A 22,677-nucleotide genomic window follows, 5' to 3' on the forward strand; every position below is an offset into this window, starting at 1 on the left:
AATATACGAGCGGCCGTCATAAATAATTAGATAAAACGCAAGCGAAATGGTCAACCATTCAATCCGGACGGCCATTTATAAGCATATGAAAGCCCCCCTGTCGCTCCTGAATATCTTTTTGTCATGTTTATTATTGCACTATTAATAAACTAATTACGAGCTGAGTCTCCCAACAAAAATGGAAGAACCATTTCCTATATACCCGCACTCGAATGGCAACGTATATAAACATCAATCTTCTTCTCTAATGAATTAAGGCAGATTTTAATAGAAGATGCAAAATCGCATTTAACTAAGTAATAGCCAGGCCGAGAGAGCAGCGACGGCGTACGGTGGTTAATGGAAAAAATGGAAATTGCTTCGCGAGATCGCTTTATTACGATCTGGTCGAAAAAAAAATGGGTACGCCTTATTTTTATATCCGACCTCTTAAGAATCGCTTCTTTTTTGTTCTGCATGTGTCTCTCCTTGTTTCTGCTAAACCACAATAGCACTTTTTTGCTTCATCGATTCGACCAATAGCGGGAAAACAATGATGGCCGCCATTATAATTAAAAAAGATTGATTTTTTATTCGTTTAGTGCAGTTTTTGATACCAATCAATTTAATTGGATCTCTCTTGAGGTAGCAACTGGATATGGAGCCAGATAACTCAGATATATTTTTTTGAATTGCTTGTATCCAAAGTAATTCCTTCCTAAATCCAATGCAATTTATTTCATGGCTTTATCTTTAGTGGTTCCTAAGAAAATTAAGTTTTACTGAGAGTAACTTGGTTGGAGATAAATGCTCCTTGGATCCATTGGCTTCAGAGTCAGATAACTTAAGAATTTCGACCTGAATTGGTTTGTATCCTAAGGAATATTTGTAGGATAGTCTTCCCTTAATCAAACGCAGTTTGGTTCATAGATTTAGAGTTTTTCAAGATACTTGTGTTTTAGCGGTATGGGAAAATATTAGTCATATTACTTTTTCAGTGGTACCAAAGGATTTAGGCGGTTCCAAATATGCCAGAAATACAGGAAAATACAAATGAATGTTCATTGTTTTCCGGGAAAAAAATTCCAAAGTTGGTCATTTTTGGGCATCACCTATTTTTCCAGGACAACTCAAGTTTGAAAGGCCATATCTCGGAAAATATCAATGGTATCCCTTTCCAGGCATCATTTAAATGTTCAATTAAATTTGGTATCAATTTTAAGCCTAGACCTACGACATAAATAACTTTTGACTGAGGAGACTAACAGATACGAAGCTTTCAGAGCTTATAGGCAGTATTAAAGAACATTTTATCAAAAATTTTAACTTTCTAGCTCAAGTAGTTTTTGATTAAAAAATTAACAAATGGCAGTCATGTTCAATTAAATTTTGTATCAGTTTTAAGCTTGGACCTAAGACATAAATAACTTTTGACTAAAGAGACTAATAGATACGAAACTTTCAAGGCCTATAGGCAGTACTATTGGCTTCATTTATCAGAAAATGCTAACTTTCTAGCTCAAGTACTTTCTAATTAAAAACTAAACAAATGTAATCAAGGACAATTAAATTATACACCAATACGATACTTGGACTCCGATCACTTTTGACTGATGGGATACGTAAGTACGAAACTTTCAGGAAAAACTGACAGCACTTCAGCTCAATCTATTAACCAGGAATTAGGGCTATAACCTTCATAAGACGGATGATCAGGAACAAAAATATCAATGGCAATCCTTTCCCAGTGGTACCACCCGATTCAGGAGGTCCCAAATATTCCAGAATCACCAGAAAAAATTATTGAATAATAATAGTTTTCCCAGAAAAAAATTGCAAAGTTGTCCATTTTCGGGCATCACCTATGGGTTAAGTTCTCTAAGAAGATTGAACTTTGAAAGGCCATATCTTGGAAAATATTAGGCAAATCGGTTAAAAAGATAAGTCGACACTTTTTGGGCTAGTAACTGGTGTCAGACCTTGAGATCTATACACTTCAATCTATGTTAGTTTCCGGAAGAATCCCAATCCTGAAAACCCATTCCAACCATTACGACTCATTAGAACCGTGAAAGTTACTGACCTACTTGACTGTTGAACTTTTCATGTATTTACTGCTTATAGGAGCAACCAATTAGACTTCAACAGTCAAGTAGGTAAGACACGTGTGCTACAGTTCACTCCCTAAAAGAATTTAAAAAAACCTGTGGAGTTTCATCGAAATTTCCCGATTATCTTGTCGTGTTAACGTGAGAAAAACGTCGAGAAAATGCCCGATAAAAATCTAAACTGGTGTAGTTTTATGCGAGAGAGACAAGCGAATCCGTGCGCTGATAAACGTCCGAAGATAGGCGCTGCTTGGTATTCGATATTCTCGTTGTATTTAGCAAACTAATGTCGCGGCTACTGCATAATATTTGCTTAAATATACACATTATGCCGAGGCCCGATGCTCTCTACTTAAGTGACGGGATAAATGACATCAGGTCCGAAGAGATTGTGACCGGAATTCATTATTTTTTTTCACACTCCCGATCGCTTCCTTATGGGGAGGGAGAACCTATAGAAACCATAAACAACCTTAAAATTAACAATCTGCCCGTCGTTTATGAAAATGGCAGCTCGTTAGCTCGTCACTTTCTTATAAACGTGCGAAATTGTGTGGGGGCCGCCGCGTCGCTCGATTCGTCTTGTAATCGTTTAGAATTCATAGAAGTCCTTTTATTCATGGTAAATCGTGTAAAATTGCTATCGGGATTGTTTGGACAAGGAAAATCATTGTCCGAGATAAATCGGTTTTCCCACAGGTAGCAACGATTATGTACGACGAACATTTTAGAGGCCGGTCGTTACTTTGGGCTCAAGTATCTCGTTAAATTATCGGATTTTTTAACACTCTTACCCCTACCCGTTATTAAGCCGGACATTTATTAACTTAATAAATTTACCAATTGAGCCAATAAACCCGCCTTAATATTAATTTTTTCAAAATGTGTGATCCACTTCGGGACATTTGCATACAAAATAGCGCTCGCCTCCTTCACGGCTGACAAGAAAATTAATATCAAAGCGAATTTTTAGCCCAAAAGCGAATTATAATCCCGTGATATTCAATAAACAGGCAATTTGCAATTCATTAGCTTTTGAATTAAAATTATGAAAATGTCGCTATTAATTCGTACGGAGACATTGTACTATATAACTCTCTGCCATGGCTCGAAATCGTATTAAGGTTTTATTAGGCTCGTAAATCTTTCTTGGGGTGAAAAATACTCACGTTTTATAGCTTTTCTTTGCATAGAAACTATCATTAATATTTGGATGTAGAAAAAGGAGATGCAATTCAATGCATTTTAGTATTTTATGTCGAGTAGCCAGTAGAAAATAATAGCAAAATATTCTGCAAATGAAGTATAGTGGTTGTTTTCCTAGATACAACTAATAGAACAACCTTTTCTTAATAGAGCGCATTTTGTTTCATAATTCTATCTTCAGTGGTTTGTGAGCTAATTGAGTTTCAGTGAGAACAAGTAATATAAGCAAACCAAGTTTCTGCCCTACTTGACTGTTAAAGTCTTTTGAATTTAAAGGTTTTATTAATTTTCTGGCTAAAACTCTATGGATTGATTGATGAGTATTGGTTATAGGAATCTTGTTTCACTAGCATCATTATTTCAGATCAACAGGCTATTAGTAGAGCTTTAAATCCTCTTCAATACTCTTGTAGAATAAGTTTCTGTCCTACTTGAGTCTTTTAAATTTTGGGGTTTAGCTCAATTTGTAGCAAAGTCTTTCATTAATTGGCTACAGAACCCTCCTGGTCTACTGTGATCATTATTTCAGATCAAAAGCTTTTCAGCAGAGATCCACATGGTTTCTAATCCAAAATAACCTTGCAGTAAGTTTCTGCCCTACTTGACTGTTACATTTTTTGGTTTTATTATTTTTCTGGTTAAAATAATGTAGATCGGGTGGTTTTGGTTATAGCAATCTTCTATTTCAACATTAATGCTACGCATTTTTTTTTAATAGTTTTATCCCAAGTAGTTCTTAAGATAATTGAATTTAAGTGAGACCAAGTCAGTCCAAGCGTTATGTGCCTTATGCTGTCGTCAATTGAAATCAGAGCCAAGTAGTTTAAAAATGTTGACTGTGAATAACAAGAACAATACTCTTTCCTCAATCAAGCGCATTTTGCCTCATGGTTTTATTTTCAGTAGTTTTTGTGATAATTGGGTTTCAGTAGGAACGAGATGCTTAAAGGAACAACTTCATTGGGATGCCCACTGGGTTCTAAGCCGGATAACTCAGAAATTTCTGCCTGGATCATATTGTACTCCTAATCACTTTTGTAGGCCACTATTTTCTCAATCTAGCGCAATTTGTTTAAGAGTTTTAATCTAGTTGGTTTTTAAGATAATTGAGTTTTAGTGAGAGCAAGTCAGTCGAAGCAAACGAAGTTTCTGACCTACTTGACTGTTAAAGTCTTTTGAATTTTTTGGTTTTATTAATTTTCTGCCTAAAACTGTATAAATTGGGTGGTGGGTATTGGTTATAGGAATCTTATATTTTAGTAGCATCATTAGTTAGGATCAAGAAGCTATCAGAAGAGCATTAAATCCTCTTCAATACCTAATAATTCTATAGAATAAGTCTCTGCTCTATTGGATTTTTTTAAAGTTTTGTATTTACCTCAATTTGTAGCAAAGTCTACCCGGATTGGGTAATGAGCATTGGCTATAGGACCCTCCTCTTCTACTGTGATCAAGTCAAGAGATTTTCAGCAGAGTCCAAATGGTTTCTAATCCACAATAATCTTGCAGCAAGTTTCTGCCCTACTTGACTGTTGAAGTCTTTTGAATTTTAGGGTCTTATTACATTCCTGGGTAAAACTATATGGATTGGGTGATCAATATTGGAGGTGGAAATATTCTATTTCAATCTTCATTCAATGCCATTTACTTCATCGTTTTATCTTAAGTAGTTTTTGAAATAATGGTGTTTAAGTGCGAGCAAGTCACTCGAATTGATGTTATCAACTGGAATCAGAGCCAATTAACTATCTGGATTAATTTTTACTTCAAATAACGTTTGTAGGGTACGCTTTTTTCATTCCAACGCAATCTGTTTCATGGTTTTATTCACAGTAATTTTTAAGATAATAATTGAGTTTTCATTCAAACAATTCGGTAAAGAGAAAAAGTCTAGTCAATTGAATTCTGAGTCAGATAACTCAGACATTTTTGCCTGAATCTTTTTATACTCCAAATAATTTTTTTCAAACAATCTTTTTTTAACCCAGTGCATTTTATTTTATTATTTTATCTGCGGTGGTTTTTAAGATACTTGACTTTTAGCGAGACCAAGTCTATCGAAGCAATAAGTTTCTTAGATCAGCTGGATATCTCAAATAGTTTCACCTGAATTGACTTAGACTCTTAACAACATTAGCTTAATGCAACTTATTTCATAATTTTATCTTCAATGCTCAGGTTTTTTACGAAGGCCTTGTCATTATCACACTTCATTCGTCATCATAAAAACCTACAAAGAGAAAAATAAGACATTCGAAATGGACCCGGAGGCACTCACCGGTTCACAGAAGTGATTAACTACATTACAGTACTGATTTGCGGCCCGCAGATATGTTTTTACATTCGTAACATTAGTGCGGAGGCATTCCGAAGCGCAAACGACCTCCTGAGTGAGTATTCACTTGATGGAAAAAATCATTCATAATTCAAACGGGCGCGTCGTTTTTTTTCGTGATTTTTCTCACAGAAACCCATGAAAATGATCGCTTTGAGATGCCCGACAGCGCTCCTCTTTATCTTCAACCGAAACAGACAAAAAAAAATATTAAATTTACGTGTCGTAAAAACAAAGTATACCTACATACGGTTTCGGGTTAGATGCGTAAACGCGATATGCCGACGAGTACGATGTGTTTTCGCCCACTTTGGAAGCGAAAACATCTCTTCCAGGTGTCGGTACTACAGATGACATCTCCACGATATGCCGGCGACAATTTAACATACCCGCCACGTTATTTGCCTAATTATGAAACCGGACAGTTACTTGACTTATTAATCAAATCACTGTCTGAGTTCATGAAAAAAATATCTTATCTGGCGGCTTTACAATAGCGCACTAAGTACTGTTACTTCGCCATATTATTCCTCTTCAGTCGTTATCTAAACAAGCCGAGCACGCGACTTTAATTGCGAAAAAAAAAAACAATTTTTTGGATTATGTATACGCGGTAATTGTATCAAAAAAATTCTAATTAGGAGAGAATTTGCGTAAGGGGCTTTGAATAAATTAATTAGTTCAAGCTGTGTGAACAAAAAAAACTTCAATTAACACAATCACAAAAAAAAATCATCCCGATATCCAATACTTCGGGATTGTTAGGACTGATCCTTCGTGACGGGGGGGCAGTGCCTCGTAATTGTTTTTACACATGCACCCGGAGACCTTATCTACATCATCTCGGCCACTTCCGCCACAAAATGTCCTTCGACATCGTAAATATCGACGTAAACGTTCGGAACTATCGGGTATCTATAGTCGTCCTCTTCTTCTTTTTGCTGCTCATTGGAGTATTAAGGGGATTTACTTGATGATATAAGAGAATCTGGTAACAAGAAACATAACCATTTTTTTCTTAATCGAGAACATTGTTGTCTCTATTCAACCGTTGGAGCTGCACCTCCTATATTTTGTTTCGCGATTAGTCATAATCTTTGACACATTTGCTTCTGGTGGTTCTGGATAAGGAGATGTCCTCCTATTTCCGAGTTGCTGCACCACTTCATCAGTCTTACTTCTATGGATCATTTGCTCTAATATTTCTATCCTGGATTTCGCCCTTGCGTCTTTTGTTACTTTCCTGGTCTCTACGATTTTCTGACCCTCATTTGAAGCAAAATATCTGTTCAGAAGACATCAACCGGTTTAAATTCATAAAAAATACCAAGAAACTTGCGGAATTAAAAAACTTTCGGATTTTTTCTTGCTCTGTTAATCTCGCAATTAATTCTAGGTGCTCGTTATATAAATTATAAATAATTTAAACAACAATATATCGTTGTTTTCGCCGTTTTAAACAAATACAATGAGTTAATGCCCAGAAGCGTGCGCTCACTTGTGAGTCGTGTTTTATTCTTCTATTTTTTTACATTCATGAATTATCTTTGGAAAATTTGATTTATGGCTAATTAAACTTAAACGGGGATATAACAGTATTTAAGAGCTACTAAAACCAATCGGATTTATACGAGAAACTTAAAAATTTATTCATAATTACAATAATTATTTAAATGTTATCACTTGATCTGTTTTTTTTTTCATAGTAGAGCATGTTATTTATAGCCGGAATTAATGCATATTCATATTGGTAATCTGTAATAACCAGGACCGCTGAGGACATAAAATAAATGCGTCAATTAACTTATTAGCTCGGTACAAATGATTAAATAAATAAAATGGAAGCGAGACACAAATTGAAAAATAATCGGAAACATAAATTTGATGCTGCTTAAAGCCGAAGATGTATCTTCCTTTATTACCAGAGCGTTATTTGACTCATTATGAAAGTAGCACAAAATTGCATTTTTGTTACAGTTACAAAAATGTGTTATAGGTGTTTTTTGTTCTTATTTTATCGCTCTATCTTGTGGTAATTTATTTCTTGAGTTTTCGAAAATGTTAATTTTTTCAAATTTTTTGAGGCGAAAAATAGGCAGTTTTTAAAAAAATCCCTGTACCTCTTTTATTATTCAATTTAAGGCAATAAGATATTATTACTTTTTTTTAGACATTTTTCCCTAGAAATAAATGCAATCATAAAATCCCTAAATTTTCTCACAGTTTTCGAGAAAATTGGGAAAAGATGAAAACCAGTTTTTTTTAAATTTCCAAAAAACAGTCCAAGATATTAACCCAAAATATTCTGCAAATTGTAGATTTTTTAAGGGCTGACAACTTTTGTTATAACCATTTTTCTCTAGGACCAACTGGTTTTTCTAAAAAAAATTAAAACTATTTTTGAGGGATTTTTCATAGGGGTACCCCTGGCAACTTTCGAAAAAAACCATTTTTTTTTTAACTTTAATTTTAATATCTTTTTAAATGATTTGATTTAATTTCAATTAAATATCCTAGCTTAAGAGGGTTGAAAGTCAAAAAAAAATTGAGTTCTGGCCATTTTTTTTTGAGTTTTTAGTTCCTGTAATTTTCAAAAAAAAATTGAGGCACTTCTGTGGCAATTAGAAAAACGTGTTATTAAGGTTTTTTGTTGCTATTTTAATGCTTTATCTTGTGGTAATAAATTTTTTGAGTTTTCGAAAATTTAAGTTTTTTCAATTTTTTTGAGGCAAAAAATGGCCGGTTTTAAAAAAAATCTCTGTAGCTCGTTTATTATGCAATTTAGGGCAATAAGGTATTCTTACTTTTTTTTTGATATTCTTCCCTAAAAACAAATGCAATAATAAAATTGTTAAATTTCCTTAAAGTTTTCGAGAAAATGGGAAAAATAGGAAAATCAGTTTTTTCCCAAATTTCCAGAAAACGGTAATATATAGGAATCCAAAATATCTTGCAAATTGTAGCCCTTCTAAGGCCCGACAACTTTTGTTTTATCAATTTTTCTCTAGGACCAACTGTTTTTTCTAAAAAAAATTAAAACCATTTTTGAGAGATTTTTCATAGGGGTACGTACCCCTGGCAATTTTCAAAAAAAAACAATTTTTTTATAAACTTCAATTTTAATATTTTTTAAATGATTTGGTTTAATTTCAATTAAATATCTTAGCTTAAAAGGGTTGAAAGTCAAAAAAATTTTGAGTTCTGGCCATTTTTTTTGAGTTTTTAATTCGTGTAATTTTCAAAAAAAAATTGAGGCACTTCTGTGGCAATTAGAAAAATGTGTTATTAAGGTTTTTTGTTGCTATTTTAATACTTTATCTTGTGGTAATTAATTTTTTTAATTTTCGAAAATTTCAGTTTTTTCAATTTTTTTGTGGCAAAAAATGGCCAGTTTTTAAAAAAATCTCTGTAGCTCGTTTATTATGCAATTTAGGGCAATAAGGTATTCTACCTTTTTTTAGGCATTCTCCTCTTAAAACAAATGCAATAATAAAATTGCTAAATTTCCTCACAGTTTTCGAGAAAATGGGGAAAATAGGAAAATCAGTTTTTTTTAAATTTCCAGAAAACAATAACATATAGGAACCCAAAATATCATGCAAATTGTAGCCCTTCTAAAGCCCAACAACTTTTGTTTTATCAATTTTTCGCTACGACCAACTGTTTTTTCTAAAAAAAAATAAAACCATTTTTGAGGGATTTTTCATAGGGGTACCCCTGGCAATTTTCAAAAAAAAAACAATTTTTTTTTTAAACTTTAATTTTAATATTTTTTAAATGATTTGATTTAATTTCAAATAAATATCTTAGCTTAAAAGGGTTGAAAGTCAAAAAAATTTTGAGTTCTGGCCATTTTTTTTGAGTTTTTAATTCGTGTAATTTTCAAAAAAAAATTGAGGCACTTCTGTGGCAATTAGAAAAATGTGTTATTGAGGTTTTTTGTTGCTATTTTAATACTTTATCTTGTGGTAATTAATTTTTTTAATTTTCGAAAATTTCAGTTTTTTCAATTTTTTTGTGGCAAAAAATGGCCAGTTTTTAAAAAAATCTCTGTAGCTCGTTTATTATGCAATTTAGGGCAATAAGGTATTCTACCTTTTTTTAGGCATTCTCCTCTTAAAACAAATGCAATAATAAAATTGCTAAATTTCCTCACAGTTTTCGAGAAAATGGGGAAAATAGGAAAATCAGTTTTTTTTAAATTTCCAGAAAACAATAACATATAGGAACCCAAAATATCATGCAAATTGTAGCCCTTCTAAAGCCCAACAACTTTTGTTTTATCAATTTTTCGCTACGACCAACTGTTTTTTCTAAAAAAAAATAAAACCATTTTTGAGGGATTTTTCATAGGGGTACCCCTGGCAATTTTCAAAAAAAAAACAATTTTTTTTTTAAACTTCAATTTTAATATTTTTTAAATGATTTGGTTTAATTTCAATTAAATATCTTAGCTTAAAAGGGTTGAAAGTCAAAAAAATTTTGAGTTCTGGCCATTTTTTTTGAGTTTTTAATTCGTGTAATTTTCAAAAAAAAATTGAGGCACTTCTGTGGCAATTAGAAAAATGTGTTATTGAGGTTTTTTGTCGCTATTTTAATGCTTTATCTTGTGGTAAATAATTTTTTGAGTTTTCGAAAATTTCAATTTTTTCAATTTTTTTGAGGCAAAAAATGGCCAGTTTTTAAAAAAATCTCTGTAGCTCGTTTATTATTCAATTTAGGGCAATAAGGTATTCTAACTTTTTTTTAGGCATTCTCCTCTTAAAACAAATGCAATAATAAAATTGCTAAATTTCCTCACAGTTTTCCAGAAAATGGGGAAAATAGGAAAATCAGTTTTTTCAAAATTTCCAGAAAACGGTAACATATAGGAACCCAAAATGTTTTGCAAATTGTAGCCGTTCTAAGGCCCGACAACTTTTGTTTTATCAATTTTTCTCTAGGACCAGCTGTTTTTTCTAAAAAAAATTAAAACCATTTTTGAGGGATTTTTCATAGGGGTACCCTGGCCATTTTTGAAATTTTTTTTTTTTTTTTTTTTTACTTTTAATTTAGCAAGACGAGTAAAAGGCAATTTTGTTTTGTATTTTTGTTATTTGAAAAAATCATTTTTTTCGCAAAATTTCCGAAAAATAGCGTTTTTCTTGCACAAAATTTAACAATGGCCGGCCAAAGACTTCACAAAATATCTAAAATTATTAACGAATAATAATGATCAACCCTTTTTTCCTAAAGGTAGTTTTGCTTGATTGCTCAGCATTTATTTAGTCTTAGGACGAGTTCGGACGTTCTTGTACCAATAACTTATAATATCTATCACAATTCGAGTGTATCGGGACCCAAAAGGAGGAATCTTAGTAAGTACTTTTATTTATTTATTTATTTAGAATTCTAATTAAAGCTCAGCTACTTATATATAGTGTCCCAAAAATAAATAAAAATTTTGACTAAGTTTACATCGGTGTCTCAAAAACCATTACCTTGTGTCTTTTGGGTTTTGCGCTTGAAACGTACTTACTTACCGATACAAACGTAGCCATGCTAATTTTACATTTTATCGATTCACACGGTCAAGAATCCCATCCGGAGCGAGAGGGCGTTATCTGATGGAAAAACTCTTGTGTGTTATAACGCGCAGGGGCGTACCGAAGGAATTGCCTCATTATTAATTGCCGTGACCATTCAATGTACACGTACGCCCCTGTACCATAGGCTGATTCATAAAAAATACGAAAAAAAAAATAAAAAATTAGTACCGGTCGGTCTCTCTCGCCGGCCCCGGGGCGACCTCTAGTAAAACACGCGTTAACTCATTTTTTCTCCTGCCCTATCTACATCTCTATACATGTTGAGCTGTCAAATTGGCACTTTATCGGCGCAATTGCCCGTTTGACGGCTTTCGTTAAATAGCTGTTAACTGGAGATGCCCGATAAAAACGGGAGCGGCACCACGTAATTTCGCACGTAATTTTTACGCGCCGATTGACGATTCCAATAAGGAGAAACACGCGCGCGCGAGAATTTGATTCGTGAAACGCGAGGATCTCTGTATGGACAAGCGATTGCTTTTATTAAGACATAAAAGCCCCGTAAATCTTCTAAAACCCAACATTTTATATTCCGATAACGATTAATCGGCATAAATTTCCATTTCCATTAATTTTTATCGGGTTTTATTTACTGGTTTTTTTTTTGCTGTTTGGCTAAACGAAAAGTATATAAATTTTTTCCGGCGCAGCAGGAAATTCGGTTACGACCGGATTATCTGTTAAATGTCGGGCGAAATTTTATGCGAGTCAATTTTCGATTTCCGCCTATTTTATGCCCAGGAAGAGAACGTCAATTAGCTTAAATCTTTTGGGCCATGGTTCAGTACTTACCGGCGCAATTAAGTGCAATCTCTCCTCGGTACTTACTAAATGCGATCAGTTTTTTTTCGTAAAACCACTTTTACCCATTTATTCGTTTAGGACAGGTTAGAATATTGGGGCCTAATTAGTCAAACTAGAGCCTGGGTTTCATTTTGAACCATAGCCTAGATTCGTAAAGCACTCTTTTTTTAAGCCGGCACAATTTGTTTCCTTAATTTTTATTCGGTAGGTTTTGACTTATTCACATTTTTGTGGGAGGAGATCGGGGTGGGACAAATGATCTTTAGACTATCAACTCGGTTTAAACCTGGATTACTTGAAAGGCTTATCTTCTATGGTTTTGGGTCCTGAATAAAATTTATAGTGCATTGTTCCCTTAAACCAGTGCACTTTGTTCCTTTAATTTTTCTTTTATTGAGTTATTGAGTTATTCACATTCTTGTGGGAGGAGGTTGAGGTAGGACATATCGTCTTTAGACTATCAACTCAGTTTAAACCTGGGGAAGTTGAGAATCTTTCATTTTATAGCTTTGGGCTTTAAACAACATTTATAAAACACTCTTTTCCTAAACCAGCGCAGTTTGTTTCTTAAATTTTTCCTAAGTACTTTTTGAGATATTCACATTTTTGTCAGAGGAGGTCAGGGTGGGACAAACGGTTTTTAGACTATCAACTCGGTTTAACCCTGAATAACTTACAAGCTTTACCCTTTATGGTTTTGGGCCTCAAATCATACTTGTAAAACATTCTTCCCTTAAACCAGTGCACTTTGTTTCTTCAATTTTTCTTACGTTGTTTTTGAAATATTCACATTTTTGTGGGAAAAGGTCAAGGTAGGTCTTTAGACTGTCAACTGAGTAGGATAGAGAGAGAGTAAGAAACTTTACTGCCTGGCAGAATCTTTCCTTTTTTTTAGGCACTTGAGTGCATCATTTAACCAACTGAGAGAGAGAGAGAGAGAGAGAGAGAGAGAGAGAGAGAGTAGACAACTTAATTGCCTGGAAGATTTTTTTTAATTCCAGGCAATTGAGTGCGTTTGACCACATGAAAACTAAAAAAATTCAATTCAGTTTCATCATGGAAGACTGTTTTTATTTATTCCAGGCATAACTAGGTAAAAACCTGGATAACTTACAAGGCAGTTATCTAGGGTTCCTGAATTGGGTTATATTGGGTTCTCCCTCGAAGAGCTGCTGAACCTTGTCGTTGGTAGAGGGGGCTCAGACAGCCATCCGGTCTTGAACAATAAGAGCGAGGTCGGATGTCTGTTTGCTAAGGACAGCTCAGGCGTTTTCTAAACGCTACCTAGTTCCTTACCTTAACTTATCGTACTTACCTTTTAAATTCACTTCCTTATTCCCTCGTTCCCTTGGAGTGGGATCGCTATCCCCTCCGATGCTAGCAGGAAACAAGGGCTAGGAGGCTCCTCATCCTAATCCTAATAATACTCTTTATCCTAACCTTCTATCTAAGAAAAAAATGTAGGTAGCACAAACAAAGAATTACGGAGCTTCATTCTTTGGAGATAAAACCTGGAAAGCACCTACAAGAACTTTGAAAGACAAAATAATGGTCAATCCCTCTGAAAGAAGCAGCTCAATACAAAGCACGCCACCAAAAAATTGCTCGAGATGAAAAGATAGTTAACGAAACTTTTAAAACAGAAGAAATAGATACGGAAAATGAAAAACAATATAAACCGAGCAACAAAAGAAAGGAAAATGCCACCCATACTGGAATGCATTAAATCACTATTTACCTTTCCAAAACTAATTGCGAATCAAAAGAAGATGGCCGAAATGGGGATCTTTATAACAGAAAATGGAAATAAAGGAGTTGTATGGGAGCATGAAATCAAATCTAACATATGTGATGAATCGGACATTAAACTGGTATTAGGAAAACCGAGAGACAATAAAAAATAATAGAAATCTTTAAGTATCCCGAACTTGCAGAACTGAAGGACGAGTACGCCTCCCTGCACAGAATCACGAGGTTCAAAACTGGCTCTGGAGAAACGACAAATATAGAGCATCAAGTGTAAGTAGTTTTCGAAATATTCACGTTTTTATGGGAGCAGGTTGGGGTGGGAAAAAATGATCTTTAGACTAGCAACTCAGTTTAAACCTGGATAACTTAACAGGCTTACCTTCTACGGTTTTGGATTTTAATATAATGTAATTGAATTTTTTCCTTAAATCAACGCAGTTTATTTCCTCAATTTTTCTTAAGGAGTTTTTGAGTTATTCACATTTTTGTGGGAGGAGATCGGGCTGGGACAAACGGTCTTTAGGCTATCAACTCGGTTTAAACCTGGATTACTTACAAGGCTTATCCTTTATAGATTTGGATTTTAAAGAAAATTTGTAGTGAATTCTTCTCTTAAACTAACGCAGTTTATTTCTCAGATTTTTCTTAAGTAGTTTTTGAGTTATTAAAATTTATGTGGTAGGAGGTTGGAGTGGAACAAATGGTCTTTAGACTATCAACTCGATTTAAACCTGGATAATTTGAAAGGCTTATCTTTTATGGTTTTGTGTCTTAAATAATATTTATTCCATTCTTCTCTTAAACCACTACAGTTTGTTTCTTTAATTTTTCTTACGTAGTTTTTGAGTTATTTTTGTGGGAGGAGGTCGGGCTGGGACAAACGGTCTTTAGGCTATCAACTCGGTTTAAACCCGGATAACTTACAAGGCTTACCTTTTATGGTTTTGAAACTTAAATAACGTTTTTAGTGCATTCTTTCCTTAAACCACTACAGTTTGTTTCTTCAATTTTTCTTAAGTAGTTTTTCAGTTATTCACATTTTTGTGGAAGGAGGTCGGGGTGGGACAAACGATCTTTAGACTATCAACTCGGTTTAAACCTGGATAATTTAACAGGATTACTTTTTATGGGTTTGAGCCTTAAATGACTTTTGTAGAGCACTTTTTTCTTCAACCAACACAGTTTTTTTCTCAAATTTTTCTTCAGTAGTTTTTGAAATATTTAAATTTTTAAGTTTTCAGAAATCAAGACCTAGACTGTCCACTGGATTTAAAACTGATTAACTTGAGAAGCTTACGTTTGACAGCTTTGCACCCTAACTGATATTTTGTAGGGTACTGTTTTTTCACTCCAACGAGTTTAGAGTTACGCAGTTTTCTTTTGTAGTTTTTGAAATATTTGACTTTTTCTTATATACCATTTTTCTCAATTAGTGCTCGAGTTTCTTTTCAATTTTTTTTCCTTCACAATACCATTGTTTAAACTAAAGCCTCTGGTTACCGCTGAAATGCAATATAACTGAAAACGGAAACTACATAAAAATCTCCCGTTTTTATCCTCTCCGTCTCTCTCTCTCTCTCTCGACATTTCAATGGTAATTTAAGGCAGTGTGACGCAATTGTTTTCCAAGTAATCAATCCGTCCATGTACCGGGTGGCTGCTGGTGCTGCTGCAAAAAAAAATTATATCAATTTCAACCTAAAACCGCTAATGGCGTTTTCTCACCCCGCCGAGGAGTCAATCGACGTCGGTTCGTCACAGTCGGTACCAAGAAAATGAGGAACACCCACCATTGACCGATTGAAGAGTGGCGCGGCATGACGCGGACCTTTTTAATTTGATTTATAAAACTTTATTTTATAAAGCCACCGTGGCAGACCGATTCCTCGATTGTTTTTTCTTTTTTTGGGAGGGAATGTTTGGTTTCTTCAATTTCAATCGACATAGTAGGATCGGTACCCGGACCTAAATCATTAATAAATTAATGGCGAAATCTGTGTACAAACATTGTCATTCTCGGTCGCAGGTGGTCATTGATAGCGAACGCTCCATAAATTATTCCTTTTTCTAATCTCCAACAACGGCTCTCGTCGGTTCCGCGTGGGCAGTAAAACGAGGCCCATTGCGAGAAAAATTGGTAAACGTAGTCGGTAGTGGAGTATGGCACGGATGTTTTCGGTGAAATTCAGTAGCGTAGGTCTCCCTATTTAAACTTATCATAGTTGAGCTCTGCTTCTCAGTTACACAGCTCCCATAATCACTTCTTAAGAAGCCACCTCAGCATCTTTTTCATTTCTAGTTTTATGGGCGCATAATCTTTCCTTGATAACTCTTCAGTTATCTGGTCAGAGATCACGCAATCCACTCCGCCTCTGTATTAAAGGGCGCAGTCCTCCGTGTGCCTTACCGTCCTCGCTACCATCCCGTTTGGTTATTAATTATTTTCATTAGTCCGCGGACGGTTCAATTTACAATAAATCGCGAAATTTTAGATAAATGGTGTGTGTATGTGTGTGTGTGTAACTTGCAAGAAACTTATTATTGTGGATACATAATGATTAACTCGTAGCGAACGGTAAATTATGTCCACGGTCGTAATTCATTTCGGTTCTTTGTCACAACACAACAGAATATGCCTCGACGCGATTTGTTTGATATTTATTGGGTACCGATGGTCGGGTTCCACCTTATTGCGGAACACCCCTGACATAACACGTTTCTGGCCTATACCACTGTTGAACTCTTAAATTTCCCGGTTTGTTTTAGAGGAATTCTGGATGAGATTTCTCAAAAAAGGATCCAAAATACACTTAAAATCTCTAGCTTTAAGTGAAAACCATATAAAAAGTCAAAGGTTATTAATGGTACACTTTAAGCTGGTTTAGAGGAGCATGGCTCATAAAACTCTAACTCAAAGAGTCTTTAAGTTACAAATAACGTTTAATATTAAATTATTCACTACAAAACGCTTCAACTTTAAGTGAAAACTACACAAGTGTGCCTGGAATAGTTTCTAAATTATCCAGCTTAAAAGTCAGGTCCAAAACTGATTATTTTGTAGACAATTTCAAAACTTTGCTTAATGCTTTAGGGTTTAATTTCGAAATCATTCTTATTTAGATATTTAACGGTTGGGTTACTGAAAAACGTTTTTTCGCAGAAAATAATGGTCTAAAATATTTAAAATAGTTTTCCAGTGGTACTCAAAACCTCCAGCTTTAGATGAAAACATATAAAAAATAAAAGGTTATTAATGGTACGCTTTACCTGTAAGTGAAAACTCTTAAAGTGTGCCTGAATTATCCAGCCTAAAAGTAAAAATATCGTTAAAAAACCACCATCATAAAGTACTCATCAAATGCAAAAGATCTGAGAGGGTTTTCTTCCTCTAGGTATCCCTGGAAAAGACTAAGAATTTCGGATTTCTTGGTACGCAAAGCTCTATTTAACGACTACTTCAGATTTGTTGAAGTGTTGCTTTCATAACAAAAAAAAATACTCCACTTTGTGTACAAGTATAATGAAACGTTAGAGACAGACGTTAATGCCGACAGAAATATGCGGCTATAGAAAGGATTTTCAGTAAAGTAGGCTAATTCGCTTGTATATCTAACACATCTATCTAAAAATACCCGGTACCCGCGGCTACTGCCCACAACTCGCGATTTCCAACAACAACAACAAGAAGAAAAAAAAAACGACTTTAATGCCTTTTGATTGCATTTAATTACACTAAAAATAGAACCGCGCTGTTAAGACCGTAAATTAGTTAGAGAGGGAGGAGACAGGAAACCCGTTACGGAACTATTTAGGTACGGCCTGTTTCGGCTAATTGGGATCATCAGGCATTTTAATGATTTTGACGTAAAAACGTTTTTTTTTAACTTAAAAAATTGCTAGTCTTACGTGTTTATGGTAGATGCACTATTTTCTTAGATAATTTTCATTTTGTTTGAAGGTTAGTGAAATATATTGTTTAGGATCCCTATGGGGGCTTACTAAGAAGCTACACGGTTTCATAACAAACAAAACAAGGGGTTATACATGTTTGTAGGTCGAATATTTTTCAATTTATTAAAGTATTTACAGTGCCAATCCAGTCATGCATGATATCCTTCTTATTGGCGGTTGGATATCACCATTACTATTTTTACTTGAAAAATTCTATTGAGCTCCTATGAAATTCTCCTTCTATCAATCTTTCTTCTTCCCTTTATATTTTAGTTGAAGCATCTCATACTGCTGTCGATGCATTATATGTCCTCGATATTGTAACTTTCTGGCTTTTATGGTGTTCATATTTTTTACTTATTTAGTAATTGTAGTCATTTTTACTTCATATTGTTCACAAACTGTACTGGTTCTGTTTAATAGTCTTGTGAGGTCTTCCGCAGAGCTTACCTTAATGATTGTATCATCCGCAAATGTTATATTGTTTATTACTTTTTCATTTATTAATATTTAATCACCGTCAGATAGAAGTACTTCTTTAAAAAGGAATTTATTGTACATTATTTATGTCTATTGATTCTAGCAAAGGTTTGTTTATTATTCTTAAGACTCTGTGGACTATACCTTTTTTTCTAAGAATTTTCACTAGTTTTTCATGTATTACTTTATCCAAGGCATCAGATATGCATATTCATCACATCTCTATGCTAATACATTTAGTGCAAACAAGGCCTCTTTGGAACTTAGTCCGTTTCTTGTATGATTTATAGTAGGTACTATAAAATCCCTTAAATGTTGTCATTATTTTTTTGCACTGGCCTGAAGTAATTCCTGAAGATGGATTAATTAAATAAAACATATTTTTAACCTTTAACCTGATAGTATATTCTCAGCATTTTTTGAGGGTAACCTCAAAAATACTTGGAGTGTTCTTATGGGATATTCATAAAAAGCTGAAGGGATTTATAGCAAAAAAAACAAGCGGTTATACTTTTGTATCTGTTAAGTAGTTTTTGAATTGTAAAGAGATTTACATAGAAAATTCTGCAAATAAAGTTAAATATATTTCATTATAGATCAGAAACTACTAAATTTTTTTTTAATCACTGTTGTTCACCAACCTAAAGTAATTCCTGAAGATGGATTTGACAGAAAAAAACATGGTTTTAATTCATAAATTTGCTGTGCTGGAGCAGCTTTTACAAGGATGCATTAATTGCCTATACTTTTACTTATAATTCAAAAATTACTTGAGGTTTATCGCCAATTCTTTTAAATGCACTTAAGGCAATTCCTGAGGATAAAACTATAAATGCTTTTTAATTTTTTAACATAACTTCTTGAGGCTCTCTTCAACATATAATTGAGGATCCTTCTGGAGGTTTTATAAAAAAAGGCCTTTAAGGGGTTATATATTTTTTTTATTAAAAGATTTACACAAATTAGTTCCAAGCAGGATTTACATGGTACAAGTCCAAAATTACTTAGATATTATTATTAATTCTTTTATACTAACCTAAAGTAAGTCCTGAGGATGAATTTTACAGACAAAAGATATTTTTAACTCATCAATTTGCTGTGCTAGAACTGGTTTTATAAGGGTGCATTAATTTCACATACTTTTTAATATAACTCAAAAACTACTGCAGATTTTTTACCAGTTTTTTTAATTGCACTTAAGGCATTTCCAGAGAATGAATTTGACTTATAAAATATTTTTTTAACTTAAGAAATGATTGTTTTATAGTTGTTTTGCTAAAAAAAACATTTTTTAATATAACTTATAGGTTTATTTAAAGCTAACTCAAAAACTGTTTAAAGGATACTTGTGGAGGTTCGATAAAAAGCAAAAGGGTCTTATGGCAAACAAAAAGAGGTGCTACACTTTTTTGTAGGTTAAATAGTTTTTGAGTTATAAAGGTTTTACATCAAAAGTCATAGACCATCATAACTCCTAAATTAGTTGACAATTTTTAATAAATCTTTTACACTATATATAGATTTCCCTGAAGATAAATTTCACAAACAAAACGGCTTTTTAACTCGAAAATTTTCAGTGCTAACTCAAGCATTTCAATTTTAACAGAGTTGTCATATTTCCATATAACTTATATGCTAATAACTAAAAAACTATTTGAGGTTTTTTAATAGTTCTCTTAAATATACTTTGGGCAATTCCTGAGGATGGATTCGATATACGAAACATTGTTCTAGGTTAAGAACTTACTGAGCTGGAATTATTTTTTCAAAAGTGCGTTCTTGATTTTTTAGAGAATTCTGAGGGTATGATTTATTTTACATATGAAACGTTTTCCCTAAATCATCATCCCCTATTTATTTAATATTCGATAAAATAAAATTGGCAACATCTAAAGATTCAATTTTAGTGCAAAACCTTAAAAATATTTATTCGGTTGTTTATGATAACAATAAATTCCTTTATCGGGCCACCTAATTCCAGCGACGCGCGTCGCCTCAACCCGCAGCCGATCGCGTCATTCGCCGCTCGATTCTTAATCGGTGCGTGTTCGCGTCCGACTTTTAATTGTAAAAGTCGGGCTAAACGTTCGGGAAAATCGGAAAAGGGTCGCGTAAAGCCGTCGTACCTCGTTTCGTATCGTTTCCGCGTATTTTCGTTGTTTTTTCGACGGTTCAACCTGTTTTTCCTGGTGAGTACCCTCGATTTTTTTTGTGGTCGTACCGACAACGTCGCATCCATATTGCGCATTTTACATTCTTCAATTATTGATTTTTATATTGAGGTCCGTTGTGTATTATTTTTCATTTCAGGGATTGATATGGCTTTAAACCAATTTTCTGGCATATGTTAACTGTTATATTAAAAATAAATTGAATTTATTTTATTGTAGTATCTATATTTTATTGTTTTCTGTTAATTGGCAGATGACAGTTGACCGATGTTATTTTTCATATAGTTTTTTAAAAAAAAAATTTTATGGGGCTTATATTTGATTCCTTTTCTGCCATATTACAAATAATAATTAATAGATGTCACTTGTCACATATTTTTTTTAATTTTGATTTTTTTTACAGCATTTATATTTGGTTCTTTTTTGTCATATGATAATTGACAGATGTCACTTGTCATATATTTTTTTTAACTATGATTTTTTTTCAGCGCTTATTTTTGAAACTATTGGCTTAATGAAATAAATTATTAAAGACACAACATGTTTGATAATGTTTCTTTATTATTATTATTATTATTATTATTATTTTTTTAAATATATAATAAATAATTCCAGAAAGCAACCGCAACGGCTTCTTCCATAGACACCAGGTACGTCGCGAGGTTGTCTGGAGTGCCGTCAAAATAGGGATGAACCGAACTGCGAAACCTGTCTTCCGTGCAGGCATATCGGGAAATGGGAGAGGTACTTTTAATTTTTTGACTGAATGAAGACCTGTTTCTTACAATTTGTTCTTTAGGTACGCAGGGAACCAGAGGGGCACCACAAGCTCAGATTTAAATGCCTGGAGATGCTCCCAATGATGGCTATAAAAGCGACTGTTAGTATTAATGTCTCTTGTCAACTGTGGATAAATTTTAACGTTTAATTTTTTCCGATTTAGTTGTAGCCACAGATATACTGGAACGAGAATTGGGTCTGGAATCTGAATATGGAAATCGGGCTGAGGACCTGGATTGGATCGGGTAAGCTATTTTATATTTTCTTTGAAATAATTTAAACATTCTTTGCACTTCAGTTAGTAATATTTATTTATTTTTTTTTCAGATGCGACAAAAATCGAAGGGATATGGACACTGGCTATAAGTCGGGCTGAGGACCGGGATTCGAGCAGGTGAGCTAATTATTATTTTATCTGTAATTATACAGTCCCTTCAAACGTTTAAAAATTTACACATTTTATTTAAAATTCAAAAAACCTATGTAATCCAGGTAAAAATATTTATTTACTTTGTTTTAGCTGCGATAAAAATGGAGGGGATATGGAGACTGGATATGGAGACTTAATATGCAGACTAGACATGGATACTGGATATAACTGGAAATGGCTGAGGATATATATTGGCACAGGTAATCTATTTTCTCTTTTTTTGCGAAATTACTGAGTTAATAAAATTTGTAAGTAAAATGTATCGTTTGAATTTAAATACCCAGTTCTTTGATAATTTTTTTTCAGATTTTAAACGTTTTTCCTATATCGCAGACGTCACTTGTTATCTTTTTAATAAATATAAACTTTTTTACAGTGTTTACTTTTATTCCTTTGCTGTATATGACTGATAACGATTGACCCACGTTACTTGTCATATTTTTAAAAAAATGGTTTTTTTTACAGTGTGTATATTAAAATAAAAAAAATTTATTAAAATAGTTTTAAACATTTCTTATATTTACATTACATTATATTGTTGTGCAATTAAAATCCTATATTTTTCAGCTAATTTTGATAAAAATTGGTGGACAATTATAAAACTGATCTTGGTTTTCGCTCTATAAACTCTCATTAATTTAGACAAATTTTGCATTATTTGTCATTCTTAGAAACACATGTTATTAAAAATTTTTTCTGTTGTATATTATATTTGCAATTAAAATCTTATTCCTTTAAGCTAATTTTCATAAAAATCAGTGAACTATTATTGAATTTATGCTGAATTTTCCCTTAAACACCCTTATTATTTAACACAGATTTGATATTATGTCTCTACACTTATAATTTTCCATGTTTTAATTTTTTTTTCTGTTATATATTTTATTTGTAATTAAAATCACATTCTATTAAGCTAGTTTTTATAAAAATCAGTGAACTATTATTGAATTTATGCTAAATTTTCCCATAAACACCCTCATTATTTAACACAGATTTGATATTATGTCTCTACACTTATAATTTTCCATGTATTAATTTTTTTTCTGTTTATATTTTATTTGCAATTAAAACTTATTCCATTAAGCTAATTTTTATG

At 33.3% G+C, this 22,677-nt stretch overlaps 1 long non-coding RNA gene across 1 annotated transcript; it reads left to right on the plus strand.

Moving 5' to 3' along the window:
- The first annotated feature begins 20,991 nt into the window (after nt 1-20,991).
- Nucleotides 20,992-21,397, plus strand: LOC126747194 (uncharacterized). Its single transcript, XR_007664119.1, has 3 exons — nt 20,992-21,115; nt 21,171-21,251; nt 21,315-21,397. It is a non-coding gene; the product is annotated as an uncharacterized LOC126747194 (long non-coding RNA).
- Nucleotides 21,398-22,677: the final 1,280 nt, after the last annotated feature.

This window comes from Anthonomus grandis, chromosome 19 (genome assembly GCF_022605725.1).
Source record: "Anthonomus grandis grandis chromosome 19, icAntGran1.3, whole genome shotgun sequence".
Lineage (NCBI taxonomy): Eukaryota > Metazoa > Arthropoda > Insecta > Coleoptera > Curculionidae > Anthonomus > Anthonomus grandis.